Below are 15,571 nucleotides of genomic sequence, written 5' to 3'. Positions count from 1 at the left end.
GAAAGCACCTGAAGTCCTATAGAGCATTTGCCTCCTGTCCACTTTTCTCCATTACCAGAAAACCAACACTCATCACATACCTCTGAATACCAAACAGAGGAAACAGGTTAACGCGCAACTCTGTTATTCATAAGCTATGGGCTGGCCTTCTCTCCTAGAGTTCAACTACATTCCTCTCCTTAAGCAAATAGTGTATTGTTAAAAGATTTTGGTTCAGAGTTTGGAAAGTTAATAAATGGACTCTGTACAAAGCTGCAGGTCCCAGTTCTAGGCAGGCTGCATCGGGTACACAGACATGATAATACTAATTAGATAACAGAACCACAATGTAAAACAAATGATGCCAGGATTAAAATACTATAGTGGGTTTGGAGGTTTTCTCTGTAGGGAGAACACAGGCGCATACACAAGTCTGGAGAGAAGTGAAGAACACCAAATCTAATTGAAACTACAGGGTGCTAGAAGGAAGGGGCACAGAAGACAGACGGTAATTACAGCAGCTGGAAAGCAGCCAGGACACTGAGGTTAGAGCAGCACACTGTCAGAAGCCATTGTGAGATCTTCTGTGATTACAAACCACCAAGACCTAGCTTTAATTCTCCTCTGAGCTCCATTTGGCAGCAGGACATTCTGTTGGCAGTCTGAGGCCCTGCTTCCATTTGGGCTGGAAGACAGAAGTCACCAGTCTCTCTCCATCCCTTTCCTTTACTGCCAGGTTTCTCACACAAACAGTCATAGCACCTGGGGAGCCCCTGTTGACACGTCACATCCCTGGAGCTGCGCAGCTCTTGGCAGCCGTTCCCTTTAGCAAGGCTTCCTGCAGCTGCCAAAGCACTGCCCTGTGCAACCTTCTCTAAATGGGGCCCAGCCACCAGCTCCTCTGGGGACCACCAGCAGCCCATCGGCAGCAAACATCCCTGCTCCAATCTTAAAAAGTCCCAAGCCCCATTTCATCAGACCTATAGCAGCTGAAGGGATCCTTTTGTTTGAAGAGAATGTGGATTGTGCTGCTCCCAGGATACGGCAGTTGCTTTTGATTTTTATGCTCTTATTACACATTAGTCCCCCAGGTTTGATTTGGAAAGGACACGGCTCTCAGTTGCACTTTGTTGCACATAGGGAAGATAACCCAGAGCCACTCATTACTGTCAGAACTGCAAGAGACTATCACACCAATTCAAACAAAATGCCAACAGCACAGTCTGCTGCTTACAGTACGTGTTATATCTAGATACAACAGAAAAGCAAGGCAACAGTTTAAGCACACTAATTGTGCCATAAACATTTAAATTGCTGTTAGAATTTTTCTGAAGGATCAGAAAGATGTGAGTAAATATAAACCCACGTAATTGGGAACAACTGTGGACATTTGTGCTAACATCAGAACCCCAGAAAGCCCCAGGATCAAGGGCTGCAGCAGTGAAGAATGGGAAAACATTCTGCTCAGCACAGATCCTTGCCATTAACAACTGTATGCACAGAAGAGGCATTTCCTCACAATCAGAAGAGCTGCAGATTTGGATTTCCAAACATCCCCACTGCTTGAGGCCCATCTCAGCACTTAGCTGACCTGTGTTTCCTCTAAGACCAAACCATGCCTTTTGTCAGTGTTTTTATGATGTCAGCGTAATGCTCTCATTACGTGCTTGCTGGAGTTGTGCAAGTTTGTGTGTGCTTCTTCATTAACTTCTTACCTACCTGTTTGTTTCCCTTTCTGCTTCAGAAGCAAGTCTCTTCCTTAGCTTGCAAGATCAGATCCACTTTAGAACAAGCATTTTAAAAAAAGCATTCTTTTACGAAGGAACTGTTCTAAAACTGCAACTGCCTAGCAGCTACTTCTGTATACTTCTCTCCAAACATCAGCCCCGTGCATCACATAAAAGAAACATTTCATAGGTGGTGACATTACAGAAATGTAAAATTGCCATGGAAAAGGATCCTTGGGCACCCCACAGAGCCCAGCGGTCAGAAGCATAACACAGCATAATTATATACAGGGTGGGTTGGAAGAGTTCTGGCATCTCAGTACTTAAGGCCCAATCAAATGTCACAGCAAGATCTCCAATGAAAGGTCCAAACCACAGCACAAGGGATGTGCGTTTTGTAGAGCTTTGTATCCCAGGTGCAGGCTTTGTGATGCTTTACTTGGAAAATCTCATTCCAGGCTGCTGGATGGGTGGAGCAAGCAGGAGCGGTGCAAGTGAGCATTTCACAGTCTGGCACAAGATCTGTTCTGAAAGAAAGGGGCAAGACTTGTTATTCTGCACTTCAGAAGACGTTTGCCCTTGAAAGTGCTGTTGAGGGAATGCAGGTACTTGTGATAATCCAAATTCTGGGACATTTTTGACCCAAATACTGTTAAGGAGAATACATGAAGTGAAAGGTGATCCCATTCTCTTGTAAATATATACATTTATATTTAATCTTTTCTCTGCAAATTCTTGCTCTCAGGGTCTTATGTTTTGGTCATTTTAAAAACTGCATCAGGAACCAATCTGCTAGACAAAGAGCAAATCTCCAGGCACTTATTATTCAGCAATGGACTTAAAACTAATGTAACAATTTTTAGTTACCTCCAAGCAAAACAAAAACACATTTCCTAAAGTCTCCAGCTTACAAAACCAACCAAAAAGATGCATTTGTCTTCCTTAGAAGCAGCAGAGAGGAAGTGTACAATTTGCACTGTGAAGGAGATAGATAAATCACAGAATCAGGCTGTGCATCTCCTCGACTGCATCTCATTTTCACTGTTCCAAGCCCAGAAGCAAGGCTGCAGCACCCATAGAGGATGCACATGGCTGTCCAAAAACTCCAGGAGAGCAAGTCTGAGCCTAAGGGACGGCTTCGCTACAGGTACTTATTAGTCTGTTTGGCTTTGTTTTTTCTCCCAAGGATGGAAAGAGAAACAAGGGTATCAGTACACATTTGAGCAGCAGGAAGTTGAAAAGCAAGTGGGAGAAAAGGACACGTTCAACTCTTATTAGACACTTGCTGCTCAACAACATGCTGTTGCCATTCCTTTCTCCCAAAAACGGATGCAGCTTTCACTGCTGCCTCCAGCAATCTTACACTTTACTTCTGGGTTTCTTTTCAGGCTCGCTCTCTATTTCTCCCAAGGTGAAACTGCTCTACAGGAGGGCTTCCTTCCAACAGGGATGCTCTGGGAGCAGAATCTCTTACCTCAGCAGGTGTTAGGATGTAGCACTGGTGGAAGGCATTCTCATGGAAGAAGCCCTCGGCAGACCATCCATCTAATCCTCACTTGGCTCTGACTCTGCAAGCAGACAAACCTCAGTACAGCTCTGCCAGGCAAACAGATTGGCTTGAGAAAAGGCAGACAGGTGACCCAGACACAAAGAACATAAACCATGGATTTGCTTCTTACGGTACCCAGCCAGAAATGCTGTCCTCACTGTCTGGTCTACAAGGAAGCAATATGCCTTTTGCTGTGCCAACACAGTGACATTTCATGCAGGAGTGCATCAGAATGGCATCTGCTGCTGCAAAGGCTACGCTTCTATCTTAGCTGAAATCCAGGCCTAGTTTTGCCAAGTGTCCAGACAGGTTTCAAGGCAGTGAAGTCTTCATTCTCTTCACAAGGATGCAAAGGGCCAAAGACCTCATTTTGGAGACACAGATAAGCGGCATTTGAGATTTCTATATAAACTACAGGCACCAGAGATGCTGCTGCCTTGCTTGACTTCAGAGAATAAATTCAACTAAGCTTGTGAGTGGAAAGGAAGAGAAATGTCAAAAGTAAGAACCTGTAGGGAGCCATAAAAAGTAGGAAAGCTCTAGATGGAAGAATATATCTCCTTGTCCCCAGAATCTGTTGTCACATTTACTTTTCCAATGCATACTCAGGAGGCAGAAAAATCCAAAAATAGCAACCTCCTGTGCCAAGACCTGGGGGGGGGAAAGGTGGGAGAAAAAAGCATCCAGAGGCATCTAAGAGTATTAGCAGGTACAGAGCAGGAAGCTGGCGCTGCATCCTTGTGATAAAGTGCAAGTCATGGTGCTGGAGGAGTACACAATACCTTCCTGGAAAAGGTGTTATCCTGCTATGCAAGTTCGCTCTGTTCTGAAGAAATCTGAATCACCTTGAAATCAAGAAGAGACTAAAGGAAAGAAAAGGCATGCAGGCACCAACCACGCAGATGCTTTTAGCACTTTAACTTTGCCAAGTTAGCAGCCAGTCTGAGAGCAGTGGGATGTTAGAGTCTAGCCAAAGTGAAGAGACTGAAACCTGCTTTTCAGTCAGTAAAAGGCTTCAAAATCTAAACAAAAAAAATTGCATCTAATGAGGATATAAGCATATTCATGGAATTCTTCACCCACTCTGTCCCCAAGCAGCCTATAGCCACTATGGTAGAACTCATTGGAAAGGCAGGATACAGAGGTGGAAGAACAAGGACCGCTGAAACTACAAAAATTTCCGTGTTCCATCCTTGGTCTCTGTAAGAGATCTGAACACACACCACACCAAAGCCTCCAGAAACAGTAAGTGCTTCACAGCAAGCAGGTATTCTCAGATGTATGTCAACACTCAGATCACAGCCAAGTAACTTCCAGGCTCATACCTGAAATCTTGTTGAGATTAGCCAGTGTGCAGCAGATATCCAGATTTACGCATGCAGAAGATGAGAGAAGCCAGTCTCCCCTGCTTTCCAGTGTTACTGCATGCAGAGCTTGAGCTGGTAACACACTGGACTGAGGTAACACACGAACTGCCTTCCCCCTGCAGGACCTCAGGAATACATCTGGAGAGCTCCTGCTTTCATTCCCCAAAGCAGAGCAGCTTCATGCCCTATCAGCCTTGATGAGCTTCCTACTCCATCCACATCTCTAGAAGGAAAAGGCAAAGCAAAAATGACTTTGTATCAGCAGAGACAGGGTTTGAGACTGCACACCAGCTGCATCCCCCGTTACACAGGAGCTTCTCATACTGTCCCATGGGTCAATGGCATATGTTTCTCATTTCCTCTGGCTTCATGTCACAAAAGACCAGGACAAGGAACTCAGATTCACCATCAACGGATGGTGGCAGAATTTGACTCAAAAAGAGCAAAACTCTGTAGCTGTTATCTTGATAAAGACTCAGCACAGTGTTAAATCATGGGTCCTCCAGTGGCTGGCAGAGGCTGCACTGCATGCATACACAGGATTAACCCACAGCTTACTCTGAGCTCCCCATGAAAAAAAACATTAAACAGCTACCTCTGTACATGCAGATGAAAAACACAAGCAAAGAAATGCAAAAAGCAGAAGCATCTCTTCAGTACATGCAGCTGGGGCAGCTGGCACACTGCTGCCATGGAGCGTGGTGCGGCTCCGGCAGAGTGGTGACCAAGAGGCAAACTCCCTCAGGCTTGAAGAGTCCTGAAGCAAACAAAGCCCCCGGCTCAAGTCTGCCAAACCTTCTCTACTTGGATGGCGGCTTGCTCACACTTGGCAACAGTTTGGTGCAATTTGAAGCTGGCTCAGACCTAAAGTGAAAAGATTAATAGGATATTTGAAATCCCACTCCTATTTTTCCTCAGATCTTACTTACGTAGAAGCTCTGATGTTGGTTGCTGAGCTCCTTAAAACACAATCTGTACAACGTGCCACAGTAAATAAACAGATTTAAGCAGCAAGTCCATTTAGAAGGAGTTTATTTAGAAAGCACACACATCACTAAAGAGAGCTTATTTCTTATCTAACTCCAAGCACTCAGGAGGCAATCCTTCAGGGGTGTTCTGCAGGCAGCGTGAGATTAATTCTGTTTGCAGCAATTATTTTCAGGATGTTCTGCACTCCCATTAAGAGCCTGGAAGTTCAGTTAGTTTCTCGGCTTGCAGATTAGAGAAAAGCTGGAGACATTAAGCAAAAGAAGAAATGCCTTCCAGCAAACTGACCCATAAGAGGAACCTTCCTGTCAGAGTGGGGCAGCGTTGGCTGAGACCTGACATGCTGAGCCCTGCCTGGCACAGCCTAGACACGGACCCCCATCCTGCCTGGGAGCTGGACCTGTCACACCACCCCAGAGACACGTTGCACTTGTGCCACAAACATCCACCTTCAGCCTCCAGCAACACTTCAGGATGGAGAAATCTCTGAATTTGCTCTGGAAACCAAGGAAAGGCTGACATGCACACACAATCCAGAGAGCCCTCCAGGCCACACGAAGCCCTGCTTATGGTCCGCATGGACTCAGGGCTCGCAAGAGAAGCTCTGGATTAAAAGTCTACAGGAGAGATGGCAACTTTAGCTACTACAGATCTGTGATCTTCACTGGCTGCTCACACACCTGCACCTCAGTGTTTAAATTGGCAGAGACCTACAGTCTTGGAGCTTCCTCCAAGAGTGAAAGTTCCTTCATCTCCCCAAGTCACCCTGTTGAGGCACACAGGGCTGTGGGCTCCCTCTGTGCCTGCTTGCCTGTGATTTTCTGTGCCAGCTCACCGATTCAGGCAGCCCCAGCCATGGTTCCCTGGTTTTTCTTCCACCAGCATCTGTGGTGGAGTCCTGAGAGCACGCAGCTGATGCCTGGTTGGTGCTGGCTGTGTGTGTACTGAATTACCAGCCACAGCAAACAGTAGCTGTTGTACAATCCAGTTTAATGCCGCAATGCTGGTAAAAACATTGGAGAAACGAGGTGCTTCCACTGCTTTGGGAAATCAATTCCACATGTACCCTGTTATTTCCCATTGCCAAACTCAGTGTTGTGCAAATATATTGCAAATGACAGCTCTTCATAACCTGCACCAGAAAAAAAAATGTCCATTCTCCAATTCACGTATAACCTTTGGCCAATGAGAAAAATGGCTTATGCCTGGCTGGTATGAAGTGACAGCCGCAGAGTTCTGAGGAACTGAGGTGCTAGCAGCCCTACAACCCAGTGGCAAAGTAGTTCACCCTCATGGCAGCCCTTTTCCTGGAGACAACATGCAACTGTGGAAGCAATCGGCATGATCAGCACCAATCTGGTTGTAAGGGTCACACAGAGCAACAAGAGCTCTACATGCTGTCTTTGGGCAGTAAAATCACAGTGCCTTGGCACCTGTCCTCTGGAGGCAGTTTGGGCCCTGTAGTACTTCTTTCACCATAGTATCACCTGATGAGCATTTCTTAGTAGTGCAAAAAAGCCAGGTTAAGTACTGATGGGATTTTCCATACACAAACAGCTAGGCTGCTGAGCATGGTTGTTATGGTTGTTTTCCTCACATTATTCTATCAATAACTTTCCTGAAAGCCCCGCTGGCTTCCAGGCATAAAGCTTGCAGCACTGATACAGCACTGCATTGCCTGCAGCCAAAGAGGCTGAGCTGAGGTCTGCCTTCCTCTCATTTATTCTTAGCATCTTTACACATTTGAATATTTACTCTAACAAGTGACAGCCATTCAGACAAACCCAGTTTTGCAAACAAAGCAAATAAGCCATCTTGAAGACATCTCCAACTGCCCTGAAAAATCAACTCCTCCTCTAAAAGCAGATCTCCCATTATTACGATACTTCAAGACACATTGCAGCACTCCTGACTGCCTCTGGGTGATGCTTTCTAGGAATTTTTGGTGCCATGAGCCTTTTTGCCATCTTCTAATGCAGCTGTGCTCTGTCACCTCACAGTCATGATGTATTTCTCAGCTTTTGCTCATTCCCACAACTTGGCAAATACATTAGTTTGTATGTTGTAGGCCACTCAAACCCTGAGAGAAAGTTTCCAACCTTATTTCTACTGCTAAAATACCCAAACATCCCATGTGCAAGGAGCTGAAGGAATGATGCAGAATTACTTGTCCTTGGCTTCCTGAAGACACACAGGACAAGTAAATAGCAAAACTTAGCTGGGGGTGCCTGTGCAGTCCCTTGTGGATGCTCCCTGCTAAGACCAGCTCACCAAGCATAGGATTTTAGTTAAACAGGTAAAGAGTAAAACAAACTGCACAGAAGTTCTACTCACTCTGTTTTTACTCATCTCTCTTTTCTTCCGTATCTTGGGTATTCCAGCTACTGAAAGCCTCTCTTAACCTTCTGGTTTCCAGTGATATCTCCAAGCACTGCTGCCCATTTCTACATACACTCCCATTTCTAGGAGGGCTCTTTATGTAAACCAAGTGCTTTTGAGCCTATTTCCTTAATCATGTTAGCCTGGCAGTTACATCCATTCATCCACTGTTGTTTCTCACAGTTCCTGAAATTCTTTAAGGCAATCATGTCTTGATTTTCCTGCAATAACAGGCTGCTCCAAACTTGTCTGTCCACTCAACATGACATGTATTTCCTCATCTAGAAGTCACAGATTGACTCCTGAATTCCCCATAACATTCAAAGCCCTTACTGTGAACTTCCTGCGCTGTGAAGTTGTCAACAGGCACAGCTCTTTCTCACAGCAGTACAGACACACAACGAATGTCCCCAGAAGGTGCATAAGTCCTTAGCTGTGACAGCGAGTAATCTCTTCACTAGAAAACATGTGGGACAGTATCATTCAGTGATAAGTTTGTGCCAATACAGCAGTGCTGAGTGGTCAAAGCTCTAGGTGGAAACTTCTCAGGGTCCCAAAGGAAAAGCTGTCTGTGTAAGTGAAATTTCTGGAAACTACATTATGCTTTGTTTTACGACCGTGCTGGAAAAAGAGACAGATATCCTTTTTGCTGGGGAACAGAATTCATCCCTGCAGTTATCCAGACAGCACTGATAAACATCTGCTTCTTTCTAAAGGGCCCATGCAAGGACAGCCACAGAGATGTTAGTCCAGAGCAGGACCTTGTCACAACCAGCGTTGCTCTAAGCTTTGTCAGACACCGATCTTCCAGCCCAGACCGAGATCAGGCAAAGCTGATCTCAAGTATTCACAGTGGGTGATGAGGTCAGTGACCCCAAGCCTCTCATCCTTTGTGAAGCACCCAGTCCTCAGCTTGCAGAATTGTCTGAAAATTCTGGTACAAAAAGTCAGAATGTCACACATTACAAGTGCAGCTTGTTAGCAGAGGTTGTTCACAGAGCCTTAAGCTGGTAATAGACATGAATAATTCTCTGGATGAGGTAAAACATGCATACACGTGGCAACTTATAACTATGCTCAGAGCAGGGTTATTAGTATTGTTAATTATTAGTATTATTGTTTAGTGCACCAACCGCATGAGAAAAGTTGTTGAATGTGCTCTTTGAAACAAAGACACAAGAGAACAAATCTGCCCAGAACCTGCTGCAAGGGACCCACTGAAATCTACCAGTTGTGTTTCCTACATTATCACCACCTCAGAAGCATCACAGAGGCCTAGAGAAAGGGTTTCCCAAATGGACTTTTCAAAAACCAGCACTGATCCTCCTCTCACATGCTCTGTGATGCAAGACCTGTTTGCATCAATCAAGAACTGATTCTCTTCCTTCTAACTTTCACACAGTATTTAGAGAAGAAAAAAAAAAAAAAAAAAAAAGACATCCAGAAGTGGTGCTACTCATCACTGGGAAATAATTAAAATCCTTCTGTGCTTTCCTTCAGCCTGCTGGCTACTCATTTACTAAGTCAGCTTTAATGTCTTCATGAGTGTGCAACCATTAAGAAACCTTAGGAATGGTTAAAAAAAAAAATAAAAATCCAACGAATAAACCCATCCTGATGGTCACACTTTCCTCTTCACAGAGCATGGATACTGAGTTGAACAAAAGCTGCAGTATTACAAGCTCCATGTAAGACCTTCACAAGGTTTTGGGATTCTCTTTGCTGCATTCACAGCTGCCATCAACTGGTGACAACCCATCCAGAAATAGACAGTCCCATTACAGCACATCCCCACTTCAATGGCAAAATAAAAAGAAATACATGAGAAATAAACCAACAGACAGTGCACCAAGTCATAGAAGTTTATTGGGCAGCAGTGCCACCCTTACAGGAACCATGGCTATGTCATGAAGGATGGGACTGTGTATCTCAGTGGTTACTCCCATTAACAATTAATATGTTCTCTTCACACAAGATGCAGATAAGCAATTCATAAGTCATCTGGAGAGGGAAAACACAGGCTCTGATATACATAACACGGCATATTATCAGGCACGCAGTGCTCAGCATTGCTCATTTGTTTTGTTCACACTCCATATGCAGCTTGTGGCTCACAGCAGCCCTCACACCAGGAGCACCAAGAGCTGCTGGTCACCACCCAGCACTGCCACACACCCAGCGCCCACAGCACGCGCTCCTGGATGGGAAAGCCATTGGAGGAGCATGATGGACTGCAGAGAGAGGGAGCGTGTGAGCTCTGCCCTAGGCAAGCTTCCACCTGCTCGCTCAACAGCTGCACAGGTTTTATGTGACTTTTTACTCTGGAATGCAGAAACAGTTACCATAGCAATTTCCACATCACTTGGTACTTGCGCTGCCTCTGAGAGTCGGAGCACCTTTTTATAGAAATTCTTACCGATGCACCACGTGCACTTTTGATTTTTAGAACCTTCGGAGGAAAAGAGACATTTTATGCTTCCTGAGATTTTAGAATCCTGTTGAAAAGTGGAACCTTTGTTTCAAGGGGGAATGTGGTGTTCAGCACAGAAGAAACTTATTGCATTTCAGAGGAGAGAGAAGAAAGCAGCTCGTTCCAGAAGCATTCATCATCCGCAAACCATCCACAAAGGGTACAGAAACACGTCTGCCAAAAAGAAGCCCCTTGCTCAAAGATACAGCATGCTTAAAGAGAAGTTTTGTTTCCATGGTGACTGAATTTGGAGTAGGAACATCCTCTGCATCAGCCATGGCTAGATCAAAAACCCAGTTGCTTTTGTTCACTCCATGAGCTGGGTTATTAACCCTGCCTCACCCAAACATCCTGTTTGCATTCTTGTCCCTTTTGCTGTGCACAGCTTCTCTTTGTAAATGAAGCAAGAAAAAGCAGGAAGGTCCAAATAAATCTGAACAGCCCGATCATCCTATAATATATGTATATATTCAATCCTAATGATTAGAAATAATACTATTTTCCAATATAAAACCAGAATTTCAAAACACCATTTTGGAAATGGCGTCAGCAAGCATTGCACTAAAGACAATTAACAATAACCAATGATGTAGAGGTTGTCCTTTCCTCATGTCTCAGACATGAAATCTCACCCTTCACTTATCTTATCCATCTCACAAATTTCTACAGAATGGGAAAAGACGGATTCTCAGCAGCCAGCTTTGAAGGGGTGACAACCTGGGGCACAGATACATGTAAAAAAAATGGTAAATTAAGGCTGAAGGACCTCAGCAGACACATTTTGATTGGCCATCTGCTTGCTTACATTCTGACCTTCCCTACTTCGAAGATTTGGCAGTGGTTTCACCTCAGCCAGCCAGATTGCCACCATTTAGCCCAGTGCCAGGACTGGACCCCAGGCAGCAGCTGCCAGCTTGAGCATCTCACAGGATGCACTGCCAAAGCACATGGGGCACACCATGAAAGCCATTAACAGTGTGAACGCGTTGCTTTCTGCTGCTCCTTACATTCACCTGAGGCAACGAGGTCACACTCACTGTAGCCCCAATTTCTGATGCTGATGAGATAATTTGCTGAGCCACCACAGCTGCTTCAATGGAGGTTAAATCTAGATGCTGTATCCATGGATCAGTGCAGCCACACTTCCCAGCAAGCACTCTCTGCAGCTTCCTACCCTGCAGCATAAGGAGAGGGGACATGACAGCACCATGCTGTCACCACTTTGCATGGAAGGCAATTGCTTTGTCTGGGAAAAAAAAAAAAAAAAGCATTCAACAGATTCACCAAAGAGCAACTTCATGTTTTCATTCCATAAAGTCACACAGCCAACTTCATGCCAGGAACTGCATAATTTCTCACAGTGTGACTGTGGTGTCATCTGCTGGAAGGAGGGAACACCCATTCAACAGAGCTGAGAGCCAGTTCAAGTAGAACAGACAAGTATAAAGTCCTCCACTATTTTTCAGTGACAAATATTTGCACAGAGGCGACACTGGAAGCCCCAGCTTTGTGCCAGAGCAGCACTGACAGACTGGTGCTGCTGGGGCTGCTCAGCACTGTGTGGCTTCATGAAGTGGGGACAGCAGTGGGACCAGCGCTGCTCTGGGGACATGCTGTCACATGCAGAATGTCATTCTGCCACTGAAAAACAAGGGTGAGTTTCTGCATCTGGTTTTTGACAACAGCCACTGGAAGCAAAATCGGACATAGCCATGAAGGCAACCAGCACCTTCTGGTAACTGCATGGAAGCTATGGGAATAGCGTGGGAAGGAGCAAGAAGTCCATGATAATTCCAAACACAAACAGAATTCTCTATGAAATACAGAAATCAGAGTAAACTTAGATGCATACTCAGCAGAAACAGTTGCTCCAGTGTTTCTGGCCAAGTTGCACAACTGTCAGCATAGAGAACTTCAATTTTTTTTTTCCCCAGCAAAGAAAGTGCTTCAGTACTTGTTCCTGTATAAAGAATGCCAGCTGCAAGCAACAAACTTGGGAAAACAATGGGCATTAGACACATACACCTAAACATACCTGAAAAATCAGAGCTTTCATTGCCCAAATTGCCCAACACTTTCTAGTGCAAGGCTCCCCATCAGTTATTTATACCACTGCCAGGCCTCAGGCTGAAAGTTTACATGCTGGGTGTATGCCTGGAGCAATTTCTTTCATCTGTTTTATTTTAATTTCAGCTAATACAATACAGTTGTTTCTGAATTAAAAATGAAGAAACAGAGCATTGCTTTGCCACAATAAAAATGCCTCCAATCTCAGCCTTGCCTGCCTCTGCCACTCTGCAATTAGGAACACAGCTCAAAGCTTTGGCACCTTGTGGCTACAAAGCAAGCTCATTTTATGCCATCTCCAGGAAAACCCACCCAAATTTAGCCACTTCACTTGCTCTGGGAACAATAACACCTCAGCTGGTATCTGTCCACATCAATGAGAGTTCACGATCCCTTTCCTGAAATGCAGCACTCCACACTTTGGCCTTAAGATGTGATGTTTTGCTGACTACTGTCAGCAGCACTGTCCAGAGCCCCTGCTACATGCAATCAAGCAGGGAGAAGCCTGGTGCTGAATAAAACATCTCCTGCCTAGAGCTCTTGGCTCTGATGGCCTCTACAGCACTACCCTGCCCTGTCAGTAAGCATTCAGCTGGGATGATTGGAGAAAGAAACAAAGAAAATACAAAAAGCACAGAAACAAGCGAGTCCAATGAATCTAGAAATTCAAAAAGCTTTTCACCAGTGTCTGAAAATGGGAATTCCTCCTATCTGGTTTCAACAGAACCTGCTATGGAAGAGACAACTGAGATTTAATTTTCATTTTCACTTGAAGCTGAACAAAATGATGATCCAATATTAAGCTTGTTTACAAAAGCTAAGGCTTGAAGTCCTTCCAAAAACAATTTTGTTCTACTCTTGAGTCAAATTCAATGCAATGTTCTCCCTCAGATGTTACCCACATGACTGTTTACTAAGTCAGATCTTGTGATACCACCAGCTTGATTCAGCAGATGTAATTAATGGGTCTGCTCTTGGCTCACACAATGGTGCGTGCCTAACGAAGCAGAACAAAGCAGCCTCTAGAGATTCATGCCTCTCAGCTGGCCACTGAATGTAGAACCAGGCAGTAAACTCCCAGGCAGCAACAGCTACATGAAGTAAGGCTTAAGAAACACTGGATATTAACTGCTACTGCTCCCAAAATAAGAAACTGCAGGATGAAAGCTTGGTTCTCCTTACTTCTTTGTGAACTTGTGGCTTCTTGTTAAGGACTCCAGCTGCAAGCATCAGCTTGAGTCCTGTTACTTGCATGATACTTTAAAGAACTTTCCTCAGAACTGCAACACAGAACATTGAGAGATACAGTAATCATTTCTTGGTTCTGAGAAGCATTTTCAGGTCTGGAGGAAAGGTTTATTATGTCACAATGTACAGGAAGGAGATATGGCCCTTTCACCAGATTCAACCACGACTGTCATCCTTAAGAATATCAAATGAGATGTCTTTCTTCAGCTACGCTACTTATCTGCAAGCAAGGGCCACAACTCCACCACAAGAGAGCCAACCCATAGGTGTGTGCTCTCATTCCTACTTAGCTACCACAAAAGACCACGTCCTTGTCCCACAGCCTCTCTTCAATCATGTTACCTGAGCTCCTTATGGCTGCCAATCTGAAAGAGTTGAACATGCAGCAACTGAATTCAGCCCACCCAGCATCCATACACCGGATTTGCCATCAGTACTGTGAGGCAGGAGGCTCTCAAAATGGTACTTGGAGAGAAACAAGCTTTGCATTTTATCGTACCCTATGACACAACCAGTTGAGAAGCACAGGGGTATCCATGTCCTCCACAATATAGTGCAATCTCATTAGCCTAAAAAGTAGGTAACAAAACAAGTATTTCTTCTCAGCCTGAGTTGAGCAGCATTCAAGTTTTCTTTCCAACTTCTCATAAGTTGCACAATAGAAAAACATCCATCAAAAGCAGAGCTTAATAAAGGCTCCCAATAATGATGCTTTCCTCTTCATCCAAAAACTGATACTTAACAATGACTAGGGGAAAAAAAAGATGGCATGAAGATACACAAATAGAGAAGAAAAGATTTGAGACATTGTGCACAGGTGAAGAATTAATAATTGAGACCAAGTTATAAACTGTTCATTTCTGTTGAAATAGAAATTGGACAGATAAATATGATGAAAAAAGATGTTTCACCAGAAGCATAATGACAAAGGATCAACACAATAGAAAGGTAGTATAAAGGAAGCAAAGAAGATTGCTTACCTGTATCAGAAGATTCCAGTTTTGCAGGGAAAAACATCACCAAGAAGGGATCTCCAACCAGAAACCCTTCCCTGTTAGCAGTCAGCCCTTCAATGAGGTCTAAGAGAGGTGCAGCCAGGCTCCAAACCTTCCTGTCTCACAGCTGAACTGCCTTCACCTGTGCTCCCAGGGCTGACCAGGTCCTTTCCCCAGGTGCTCAATCAGTGGTTCAGGCTGGGATTCAACAGTTCCCATACAAAGCCCTCTGTGACTAACTCATTAGTGCTTATGAAAAATAGGAGTCGCTAATATGATCACCAGGGCCTCAAAGCACCCTGTAGAGCCTCCTGACAACTAGCCTTCCTGAGGGATGAGGAAGGGACAGCAACAAGCAATTTGGGAACAGCATTGCATCACTCAGCCCCACCAGAGCCCCCAGAGTGCAAGAAACAAGATGGCTCCATGCGCTGTCACTTCTCCAGCAGCACTGTCAGCAACTGGCATGGGTAGCCAGCAGCCCTGCATCAGCCACTTCTTGTCCTAAGATCCATGAGTCCTTCCAGTCTCCTTCCAGTTACTCCAATCCCCAGAGCATGGTGATTTTCTACCAATTTTGCATATGCTGCTGTTTCCAGAGATTCCAGTTCAGTGTTTACACGTATTTCACAATGATCGCTGCTAACAACCATTGAGAGATGGTAATTATCGTGTTTCAATTTCCTACAAACTGCTGGCTAAGGCTGCACAAAAAGTCCTGAGTGCCAGATGCTCTGATTTATGTTATTTATTCTTTCAGCATCTATACAGAGCCATAGGTACTTTATGCATTTTGTCATTTT

At 44.6% G+C, this 15,571-nt stretch overlaps 1 long non-coding RNA gene across 1 annotated transcript; it reads right to left on the bottom strand.

The window, feature by feature from the left end:
* Window positions 1–348: 348 nt before the first annotated feature.
* On the bottom strand, window positions 349–14,791 carry LOC122187712. Its single transcript, XR_006181390.1, has 5 exons — window positions 14,754–14,791; window positions 5,218–5,486; window positions 4,581–4,845; window positions 3,181–3,302; window positions 349–2,233 (listed from the first exon to the last, which is right to left on the bottom strand). It is a non-coding gene; the product is annotated as an uncharacterized LOC122187712 (long non-coding RNA).
* Window positions 14,792–15,571: the final 780 nt, after the last annotated feature.

The sequence above is a fragment of the Lagopus leucura genome, unplaced genomic scaffold (genome assembly GCF_019238085.1).
Source record: "Lagopus leucura isolate 7727_CA_CO unplaced genomic scaffold, USGS_WTPT01 Super-Scaffold_100050, whole genome shotgun sequence".
Taxonomy (NCBI): Eukaryota; Metazoa; Chordata; class Aves; order Galliformes; family Phasianidae; genus Lagopus; species Lagopus leucura.
Note: the sequence above shows the minus strand (reverse complement) of the source record. Positions and strands in the feature narration are given on the sequence as shown.